At 39.3% G+C, this 12,323-nt stretch overlaps 1 pseudogene; it reads right to left on the reverse strand.

The window, feature by feature from the left end:
- Positions 1–10,122: 10,122 nt before the first annotated feature.
- On the reverse strand, positions 10,123–10,483 carry LOC118581904 (annotated as a pseudogene).
- Between the last annotated feature and the right edge of the window lie 1,840 nt (positions 10,484–12,323).

Below are 12,323 nucleotides of genomic sequence, written 5' to 3' on the forward strand. Positions count from 1 at the left end.
ATACTCTGGGAACAGAGAGTCTCAGATCTGCCTTGAATCCACACTGGTCCTGCATAACAAAATAATGACCAACTCTCATCAGTTACTAACATCTAAATCATACTGCTCAACAGAGCAGAATCTAGCAATTCTTGGTGGTCCCCCATCAACACATCAGCTCTAGGTGATTCTGTCAATTCTTCAAAGTATATAATTATGACTCTGGCCTTGATGGTTCTAAAATGCCACTCCTCACAAAGATTTTTCTACAAGATTTTAAACCATATCCCCAGTTATTTCTTTCTCCTCTCCAGTGGCATATGACAACATCTGGCTGTTCCTCCAGAGGCCTTGATGTTTATTCTCCCATCAGCATTTTCCTTCCTCCCTATTCTTGCCTAGATACTTAAAGCTCTGTTTTCTTTCAATATTGTTTTCTATCCCATTTCATCCTACAGTCTTTCTTTCTTCTACAATATCTCCATCGTCCTCTTTCTTAGGAGTCTTGGATGGGTGCGGCATGCTCTTCCTGTGAAAGGTCTATAAACTGAGCCTATAAGACAGCTTTTATTTTTTTCAATAGAACTGAAAGAAGTTTTAGAAATTTCTGTCTCTCATAATGTAAAACAAGCTGACTCTTGTTGTTAACCGGAGCAGTGATAGCAATTTTTCAAGTTATGTTGTTCTCCTTGTATTTCTTCTCCAGAAATTCTCATCTTTCCCCATCCTGTCATAGCCACCCTTACCTGATATGTGTACCCAAGGTGACAGCTGCTTCAGGCTGGTTAGGGAAAAGTTATCATTAAGAAATAGGACAGAAAAAACAGATATGTTTTAAAATATTAAGTCACATCTACAAATAAATGAGTATAAATTGTGTAAAGAACAATTTTAACCAGAACTGCAGGCTCATGCCTATCATCCTAGCACTTGGGAGGCTGACTCATGAGTATTCTAAGTTCCAGGCCATCCTGGGCTAGTAGCAAGTTCTATGCCATCCTGAAATGCATAATAAGACCCTGTCCCAAAACACAAGAAAGGAAATATTAGCATTTCCCATCAAAGTTCCTGCATTTACAAGGAATTGCACACTCTAACTGAAGAATTCTATTTTGTCAGATTCTGAAATATTGAGTTAAGAAACTTGAAGAAAATGACTGAGCATACATTTGTTCATTGGATCCTTTCTAGCTTAAAGATACTGTCACATCAATTATCTGATTTGGTCCCCAATAAATGAAATTATGAGCTATTGTCCTCTTTGGAGGCATAGAGAGGCTGACTTATTTGCCACGAGTATATCAACGCACAGTGAAATCAATAAAAAAAAAAACTTCCATTTTTTAAAAAACTCATCTTTTATGTAACTCTGAGGATAAAAGCTAAATTTGGTGTTTAGGTCGGAACAATTTTTGAAAGCTGTCTTTGTAAACTACTTTTGTCAAACATAAATCAAACAGGAGCCCAGTATTCTGGGTTGTATAAGCTGACTAATAGGAAGCAATCTAAATTCAAATGATGCCGAATAAGCTGTTAAACATCCTGTTTGAAAAATGATCACATGGATGTAGTGGGCTTGCTGTTGCACAGGTTAATAACATTGAGTGATGTTCACATATTATGACAGGACTTGGGTGTCTTCCCACTAGAGACATAACAAACTTGGACTTTTTGGGCAGTGGTTCTCAACCTGTGGGTCACAACCCATTTGGGGTTTAATGGCCATTTCACAGATGTTGCCTAATACCATCTAAAAATACAGATGTTTACATTAAGATTCATAACAACAACAAAATTAGTTATGAAGCATCAGTGAACTACTGTATTAAGGGGTCACAGCATCAGGAAAGTTGAGAAGCACTCCTTTGGAGGAATAAACCTAGACTCCAGCATCTTGGCAGCAGGCTAGTATGTATGGTCAGTTGTGAAACAAAACAGAAAAGGTAACTAATGAATTCTTTAAAAAAAAAAAAATCCCTTCTATACATTGACATTTCATCTTCAAGAATTATTGAAGTCTCACAAAAATATTCTTGGAGGAATGATCTTTGTCCAGCTTTGACAAACTGAAGAGGGAAATACAGTGTGGCAAGGAGCCACAGGTCCATAGTAGCACAGATGCTACAGTGGCATTAAAGGAAACCTCTTACCTCCTTGATAGAGAATGGGCTCTATTTCTGGATGAAGATATGCCATTGTCTATTCCCTTAAGAGTTAATCCAGTTGGGCTGGCCAATTACCTGACCAAGGGACCATCCCTCAGGAAGATGAGGTTCTTTAGTCCATGCTAAGGAGACAAGAGGTACAATTAGCCCCTTGTCCTACTACAATAATGCACTTTTCCTTCCCAGACAACTCCCAGTGCAGGAGCTTACAGAGCCACAGCATAGAGCTTTGTAAACCCCCACCTTTCCTAAATTACTCAGAAAAGCATCTTTTCCTTTTCTTCTTTTTATCTCCTCTCTAGGCATGTTTTCCCTGATAGTTTATACTTCATTCTTTCTCTACAGCTTCCCTTCTTAACTTCTCTCCTCCCCATGTCTTCTTGTCTGCCATATGGATGACTTCTCCAGCTCCAGCTCCTGCATATAAATCTACAATGAGCTTCTCTCTAAAATTCACTCTCTGTGGTCTGTGAATTTCATTCTTCAAATTCACAAGATAAGTACCCAAAGTACTACTCAGCAGAGAAAAACAATGACATCATGAGGTTTGCAGGCAAATGGATGATCTAGAAAAAATCATCCTGAGTGAGGTAACCCAGACTCAGAAGGACAAACATTGTATTTACTTACTCATAGGAGGATACTAGATGCAAAACAAAGATGACTAGACTGCTACACAACTCCTGGGAGGCTACCTAGAAAACAGGACCCTAAGAAAGACACAGGGATTGCCCAATGACAGAGAAATGGATGAGACCTATATGAACAACCTGGACGACAGTGGGGGTAATGAAGGGCAAGGTTCAAGTGAAAGAAAGCTTAGGGGAGCAGGAGATCCCAGCTGGATCAAGAACAGAAAGGGAGAACGAGGAATAACAGACCATGATAAATGAAGACCACATGAGAACAGGAATAGGCAGAGTGCTCAAGAGGTCCCCAGAAATCCACAATGATACATAGACTCTGTAGACTGCTGGCAATGGTCGAGAGAAAGCCTGATCTGACCTAGTCTGGTGATCAGATAGACAAACACCCTACCAGTCATGCTGGAACTCTCTTCCAATAACTGATGGAAGTGGATGCAGAGATCCTCAGCCAGGCCCCAGGTGGAGCTCCAGGTGTCCAATTGTCGAGAAAGAGGAGGTACTGTAAGAGCGTGAATTGTTGAGCCCAAGATTGGAAAAAGCACAGGGACAAATAGCCAAACTAATGGAAATGCATGAACTATGAACTAATAGCTGAGGAGCCCCCAACTGGATCAGGCCTTCTGGATAAGTGAGACAGTTTAGCTTGAACTGTTTGGGAGGCACCCAGGCAGTGGGACCCAGACCTGTCCTTAGTTCATGAGCTGGCTATTTGGAACCTGGGGCTTATGCAGGCACACTTTGCTCAGCCTGGGAGGAGGGCACTGGACCTGCCTGGACTGAATCTACCAGGTTAAGCTGAATCCCCAAGGGAGTCTTTGCCCTGGAGGAGATGGGAATGGGGGATGGGCTAGGGGAAGGGGGAGGGTGGGGGCAGGAGGACAGGGGAATTCATGGCTGATATGTAAATTTAAATTAAATTATAAAATAAATAAATAAATAATCCCCTTAGGGTATTTTAACTGTTCTGTTGACAACAGATTTTTTTAAAAATAAAAAATGTAAGTCTAAAAAAAAAAAAAAAAACAAGAAAAAAAAAGAAAATGTGGTACATATACACAATGGAGTACTAGTCAGCAGTAAAAAACAATGACATCAGGAAAAAAATAAAAAATAAAAAAATAATCTCAGATAAGCATCAAATCAAAACCACCAGACTGTGGCAAATCTTAGCTTCTACTTTAATTTTAGCTGTAATCTTTTAAAATTTTGTTTTATGTGTTTGGGTGTTTTCTCTGTATATATACTGTGCACCACTTGCATATCTGGGGCTCATGCAGGGCCAGAAGAAAGTGTTGGATACCCCGGGATTGGAGTTATAAACACTTACAAGCCACTGTGTGGGTGCTGGGACTCAAACTTAGGTCCTCTGGAATAGAAACGACTGCTTTTAACCATTAAGTGACTTCAGCAGTGCTCCTACCTTTACTTTAATCATGGAATTAAAAGAAGAAAGATAAAATTAAAAAAAAAGAACCCAAAGTCATTGGCTTGGGAAGCTTCAGTGGTCATCAAGTTTTTCAGGACCCTAGTTCTTAAACAAGGGCTCCATCATTCTCAAACACTGCTTTCTCAATGTTCCTTTATAGTAGGGAGGGGCAGAGTAAGCACAGACTTAAGAACACCGATAGTAAAGGAGATAGCCCAAGGTCTTTCTTTGGGACATTTCTTTCTTTGGGAATTGGGCATTTAAAAAAAAATTATAAAATGACAGCTACTACTAATGATAGAGTTTGTATTATAAACATTCCTGGTGTTCATTTTCCTATAAAGAAAGATGTTGGTGGTAAGGGAATTGGACCCCCTCAGGCCTTCGCTGCTTTGAGAAGTAGGGTTATCAGTCTAACAGCCAACCAGTCATCCTGAAGACCCTCACAGACACTTTTCAACAACCATGCACCAGGCTGCAGCTAATTTCCCTGACTCTGGACGACACAACTCCAGCCAATATTGTCTGTACCAGACTTTTACAAGTCACAAGCTTCCATGAACCATTTCTATCTTTGTCAGAGGAGTGCCCTTCTTCTTCTTCTTCTTTTTTTTTTTTTTTTTTTTACTTAGAAGCAATGTATTTTGGGTAGAAACTAGATTAAGGTATACAACACACATATGCATGTACAGGAGTCATTTCATAGAACATAGGTATAAAGTGATTTCTTCAGGAATTTAATGATCTGAAGTAAACTTCCTTTCACAATTATAGTTTAACTCAAGCCCTTCTTCTAATAGAGGGACTAAAAAGACTCATAGCACGGGCATGATTGGTTGAAACACAAGACTTAATGACTGATTTGCACTGAGAAACAAGGCTGTGATTGGCCTAAACAGTGGCTGTGATTGATCAAAAATGGACTGCTATGATTGGTTCAATCAGATATCTGTTGTTGTTCCAATACCTCAAACTATAAACAGGCTTAGGCTCCCTCAGTGAAACTAGCTGGGAGATGCTTTTCTATTCTACCTCTCCTGATGTTATATCAGATCCAATAAAGTATTTTCCCCATGCCATGGTCTAACTTGCCTGCTTTCAAGTATGTAGATGAACAGTGAAATGAGCAGCAGAGAGTGAGAGGACAGTGGCAGCAATGAAGAGGGCAGTAGACTGTGCTGGGCATAGGCTAGCAGCCAAACAGTTTCTCCATGGTCTCGGGTAACCTCTTGGCACTAGCTGTTTAACACTGTGGCCCCTAAACAGCCCATCAATGTGTTTCTTAGCTCAGAGTTTGAAGTCTCAGAGTATCTATGTGTCATGGCCTTAGAGTCAGTCCCATAGGTAGTGTCTTGTTTCTGATACCAGGTGCAGGGCTTCCCAACAGCTCCATTCGTGACCAGCATCTGGTTCCTGAGACCTGGGCAAGCTTCCCAAAGCAAAACTTTGGCAGTGGTTGTTTGACTACAGCATAAGCCGGGAGGCTGAGACCTTGACAACAGCAGGAGACAAAGGAAGGTAAGGCACCCTGAGCCAAGCATTCTGGGAAGCAGCTCCTGACACCTGAACAGTTTAAGAGCAGTGACAGCTAAAAGAATAAGGGAAGGAAATGCAGAGACAAGACAGCAGAGAGATGTCAAAAACTGAAAAGAATCAGAGAAGAAAGCCTGCAGGCTGGGGTTTCTATAAGAGTTCTAGAGAACCGTCAAGTCTTTAGGGCCAATGGTCTCAGACCTAGGCTGCATGCTGTAACATTGGCAGCCTCCTAGGACCAACAGTCCCTGTACCTGAAGCCTGCGTGGGTACTGTTGTCTAAGAAGGTACCAATTGCTGTTGCACTGGCAACTGTCAAATGTCGAGGAAAATGAAAGCCATTAGAGCATGGTATCATGTAAAGAGCTTCTTGTCTACCCCATGATTTCTATCTGTGTAGAACAAAATAACCCAGATAATGGGTGACTAGTTAAGGAACATTCCTGAATTCCTTTGAATTCTCAAAAACACCTTTTAGCTTCTAGAGGGCTCAGATTACAACATTAGTGAACAGTAAAGAAGAAGTTGCCTCTAATGGTGGGAAAGGAATAGATTATGTTTACTAATATTGATTTATGTTACCCTGGCTGGTCTTGAACTTATGACCTTCCTGCCATTGTCTCTCAAGAATTGGGATTACAAAATTTATGCCATTCTGTTAGTTAAAATTAAAAAGCAAGCCATAGTTCTTATATTTAAATATTATCTTTCTTATATATTTAATACACAATTAAATAATCTCCCCAAAATATAAAATATAAGTTAATTTTACTTATTTGCATAGTGTTTTCTTAGGCCAAAACTCTGCTAACCTGTCATCCATGTGAAGAATTTTTTGATGACATGCCTATTCATGCCAAGCCACAAGGTGTCAGCCTAAACTTAGTAATCTCTGAGATTTCTGAAACTTGTTTTGTTTTGCTTCATTCTGTTTAATTTTGTTTGTTTTATTTTATTTTATTTTGCTTATTTTTTTAACAAGAATTCTAAAGACCTTAAGACCATTGTGATCATATGCAGAGCCTGCAGAAACTAAATCCTGGGAGCTTTTCAGGGTTGAGGGCAGCTATCTCCAATAGACAGTCAACAAAATAAGACAAACCAGCTCCTTCCTAGCATGTGCCATGCCACCACAAGAAACTTTGCATTCCAAACACAGTTTACAAACACCTCCACCATTGTCTTTGCGCTTGATCTGCCCTTCTGCCTTTTCCACTCTTCTTTGATTAGTCTCTGGGCAGATGAGCAGGCTCTGTATTTTAGAACTGTGTGTCTGGGAATGAACTTCTGACTTCCCTTTTAGCAGGTATCCCCATTTACATAAGCAGTTCACTTAGATGCCTCCATTAGTTGCCATTGTATATGAAAAAGCATGGTTATGAGGAACACTTATTTTACCAACCTCATATCCATACTCCTATAAACATCCTATGTCTCTCAGTTCTTTTATAACCTAGGAAGGGGTGAGAGCATGGAGATGGTATGTGTTTCCTCTTGGCAAGGTAGGGCCTGCCACATGGAGTTTGCAGATCTGTTCAGCAGATGCGAATTTAACTTTGGCCAAACTGTTTAATATCTTTTAAGTTTTACATTGTCAGCTAGTAAAGAGAATGTAACTTGTGAGCTATGTGTAGTATAAAGGGGAAAACATGTTAAAGAACTTTATTTATTCTAGACAGTGAAGCACTATTACCCTTGCTTTATAAGGAGAAAACACTGAACTCAGAAAGACTCCAGTAACTTTCTTCTACAATAACTTGCTGGTAATTAGTAAGTAGAACAGAAACAGGCATGTCTGACTCCAGAGCCCTGAGTTTGCCCTGTCACAATTCCTAATTTTAAGTAATCTCTATACAAGTCTATATGAACATAAACAACTGGGAAACTACAGATCTCTTCAGATAGGACACTCCTAGATGTCGTCACATCACTCTTTCTCTGCCGTTTGGAGCTTCTGTGTGTGGACTGGTGACGAGAACTGAAGAATCAGAATTAGAAATAGAGACAGTTAAGGAGATGCAGACAGTGAGCATGTGGGTCAGAGTTGAGCTGTACTTCCAGTATAGGACTGAGCCAGTCGTAAAGGTCCGAGATTAATGATCACTTCTATCATTTGTCCCTTTGGGCTGAGAGTGATTTTTTTTTAAGGAAGACAATTAATAGCTACTACAATTATCTGTCATCTCTTCTGTCTACCCAGACCTAGTTAATTAAGATCTTGTCATTCTCCTCCACCTATAGTGTAGCATGAATCTTAAAAGTTCTTATTAATAAAATCAAACCCAGAACCAGTTATTGGGGTGAATGCTGGAAGATCAGAGAAGTAGAACAAGCCACAGCTTCCTCACCTTGCCAATTCTTCAGCTGATCCTGATTCCTCAGACTGGAAGCTTCTGTGTCCTCATCCAAATGAATCTCAGCTGAACTGCTGCTCTAAAGCCTAAAAGCTTAACCAGCTAAAAGATTCTAGTTTCTGGTCCTCACGCCTTATATACCTTTCTGCCTTCTGCCATCACTGCCTGGGATTAAAGGTTCACTTTCTGGGATCAAAGGCAAGAGTCACCAAGCCTGGCTGTTTCCAGTGTGGCCTTGAACTCACAGAGATCCAGAAGGATTTCTGCCTCTGGAATGGTAGGATTAAAGGCGTGAGTGCCACCATTTTCTAGCCTCTGTATCTAGTGGCTGTTCTGTTCTTTGAATCCAGATAAGTTTATTAGGGTGCATAATATTTTGGGGAACACAATACCACCACATTACGGTGTTCACCATGCTTTTTTATGCCAAATTTCTTGTAATAGCCCCTAAAACCTTGAAATGAAACCCACAAATCCTAGCTAAAATATACAATATTTATGATAGTACCTAGAGATGTGTTTTTCATTGCACAGAAAACTGTGTTTTGCACTATATGTTTCCCTGCATTAGTCCAGTTTGTGTCTATATGTGTCATTGATTGCCTTTCTTTATCTCCTCCTTTTTAGTCTATCTTTAGCCAAAATTACCATAATACCCCACCTTTCCAATTACACGCCCCTTCTCCACTTCCTATAAACTCCAAACTAACCACTACTATTTCTCCTTTCCCTTCATCCCCACATTAACTAATACATGAGTGCATACAGTACTATCAGTGTCCCTAAATAGTTATTAAGTGATTGTTGTTTGAGTGATTCCTTTTTGAACATTGAAAACACTTCCATTGAAAATAAATAAAGCTGACTAAAATGAAAACTCAACCAATTATCTGCATATGTTCCAATGCAAAAGGAAGAAAAAGTAAGGCAACACGACTTCTCCACAAATTATCATCCCATAATAATGGACCTAATGAGAATGAATTAAATGAAATTAAAAAAAATGTTCAAAGGAAAAAAAGGACATGAAAAAATTCATAAATTTGAAGAAAACAGTTGAGGGAAATAAGGAAGTCTATATAGGCTATGAAAATGGAATGCAATAGATAGAAATGTTAAAGAAAATAACAAACTGGAGTAATGGAAATAAAAATTTCAGTGTCAAATTAAAAGCTCAGTGGAAACTTATACAAAAAAAAATGGACCACAGGAGGACAGACAATAGGGCTTAAAGACACAGTAGAGGAACTGAAACTTGAGAAAGCATTAGAGTGCAATGACAAGAAGAAACATATGTGAATCATGAGGATGGAAGAATTTAATGCCAAAAGAATAGCAAACATTTTTAATAAAATCCCAGTAAAATTTCTAAACCTAAAGAGAGAAATACCCTAAGTATTAGGCATTTAGAGTATTAAGTATGCAAGATAAGAAAAAAATTACCATGATATATTGTAGGTAAAATACTAAATATGTTGAAACAAAGAAAATATATTAAAAACTTCAAGAGAGCAACACCAAGTCATATATAAAAAAGAGGGCCACCAAAATAACAATTGAGTTCTCTTTAGAAACTTTAAAAGCCAAAAGAACTTGAAGTTGTGAATTTCAAGTTCTGAAAGACAGTGGTCACCAACCAGATCTATTACACTCAGCAAAGTTATCTTTCATAATTAAGGAAAGAAACCATGTCTATGATGAAAAGAACAGACTAAAAAAAAAATTCATAACTACTAAGTCAGCTCTAAAGAAGACACTTGAAGGGATCTTTGAGACAGATAAATGTGTGTGTTATACCCAGATGGCAGGGACTCCCAAAAGATCATCACAGAGACTGAATCCCACATCTAAAAGCAAAGAACCTTTATTTCAAGCTCAGGAGCTTGGTCCTTCTGTCTGTCTGACACAGCAGTGAGAGCAAAGATCCTTGAGCTCAGGTGGGGCACAGTTTTTTGTTGTTTTGTTTTGTTTTGTTTTTAACAGGTTCATCTTTTGGGGGGCATGTTAACAAAAGAGATTTAATCAAAAAGACCAAAGCCCATGTCATCATCAGACTCCTCAGATTCTTCCTTCTTTGCTTCCACTTTCTTCTCCTCAGCTAGAGTAGCAGCAGTAGAGGGGAAAGGACTACCTGCTGGCACAGCTCCAGCTGCTAGAGCAGGCCCACCAGCCCCTACATGGCAGATGAGGCTTCCAATGTTGACATTGGCCAGCGCCTTTGCAAACAAGCCAGGCCAGACAGGTTCTACATTGACACCAGCTGCTTTAATGAGGGCATTGATCTTGTCCTTCCAGACCAATCTTGTCATCCTGCAGGATGAAAGTGGAGTAGATGCAGGCAAGCTGGGAGACAGAGGCCACAGTGTGGACTGCCAGCATGGTGCTAGTCACCGGATGAAGTGAGGGCCTCACCCCAATGCATCCTTAGCTTCCTCAGAAGGACCAAGCACCTTGGCAGCAGAGGAAAAGACAGAGTTTTTATCATAGCAGAGTTTGGAGTGAGGGGATTTCCAGGGTTGAGGACCCTGATTGGCTGACAATTGTCTAGGGGTATCAGTAAAACAAAAATAGGTGTGTGCTAGACTGAAGGGCATCTGGCCACCTTATCTATGGTTGTAATGTTTGGGATGTCAGGTACTTCCTCATCCCTGGGTAGATCCCTGGGTGGTATCAGCTTAAGGCTTTTTCTGGATCTGGGTGTTGCCTGCCAGTAAGCTTGTCACAGAAGCTGTGTTTGAGCCCCTAAGCCTGTCATGGCTGCTGTGTGGTCAAGCTGTTTTGGGGCCCCTTCACAAATGAAGCTATAAAAAATAGCCTACATAGAGAAAGAATAGTTAAGAAAATGAGGAATGTGAAAACACCAAACATTACACAATCAAGAAAATAACAATAATTAATATGTACTTGAATAATTTCTCTGAATATTAATGGTCCTAATTCCCGAATTCAAAGACACTGGCTATCAGATTGGATTAAGACACAAAAACTTATATATTTTCTGTCTCCAAGAAACACATCTCACCATCAATAACAGATTCTACATAATGGTGAAAGATGGAAATTGTTATTCCAAGAAATAGAAGTAGAAAAAAATAGATGTCATTGTTTAAATATCTAACAAAATAGACTTTAAGCCAAAACTTAGAGGAAACAAAATTGGTTTCTACATGCCGGTTAAGTAAACAATAAATTAAGACATTTTAATTATGTCTTTTACAATTATGAACATACATGCACTGAAATGTATACATCCAATTTCAAAAAGATGAATATTCTTGATGTAAACACAGAATAGTAGTAGGCAATTTCAAACTTATACTCTCACCATAAAAAAAGTCTTCCTGAAAAAAACTAAACAGAGAAGTATCTAGATTAAATTACATCAAAGACATCCTCAGAACATTTGATCTATACATGACAGAATACACATTTTTCTCCGCAGCCCATAGAATTTTCTCTAAAATATATCATCTAATGGGGCACTGTGTGTGTAAGTGTTCAGAGGAAGCTAAGGAGAGAGGGTGAGTATCTAGACAAGAGGAGAGCAAGAGAGATTTTCAGAAAGAGATTCTGAGATATATGTCTGTGTAAAGAGCTGGGCAGAGATTAACATAAGTGTGTGTGTGTGTGTGTGTGTGTGTGTGTGTGTGTGTGCTGAGAGAGCAGGAGATGTGTGCAGAGAGAGCTAGGTAGAAGATGGGTAGCTTAGCTTTGTAGAGGAGAGAGCTTGTATAACTATATAGAAAAAAGATGTAGGGGGAGATGTGTGTATAGAGGGGACTGAATGAGTGCGAGAGTGAGTAAAGAGTGAGTGAATGATCTACTACTGTGTGAAGGAATGTAGCAGGGTAGAGAGAAGAAATGCATATAGAAGAAAGATTTGGAGCGATGTAAAAATGAGATGTAAATGTACATAGAAATATATGGCTGTGTGGGAAGAGATGTGGCTGTATGTATGTAAAGAGAGCTATATAGCTGTCTGTAAAGAGTTGTAGCTGTGTGGAGACAAATTTTAAGAGAAAGAGATATTTTAAGATGAAGTAAAAAAGAAAGTTACCCTCAGAAAGCATGTGTGTTTCCTTATTTACCTGTCAGATACATAGAAACTTATTTCTAAATACCCTCAGATAAAAACCATTTCCTACAGCCCCACTACCCTGTCTTCTATTCACAACCCTGGAGTAGTTCTAGGCCTCCCCTGAACTGCATTAGGGCACAA

This window comes from Onychomys torridus, chromosome 4 (genome assembly GCF_903995425.1).
Source record: "Onychomys torridus chromosome 4, mOncTor1.1, whole genome shotgun sequence".
Lineage (NCBI taxonomy): Eukaryota > Metazoa > Chordata > Mammalia > Rodentia > Cricetidae > Onychomys > Onychomys torridus.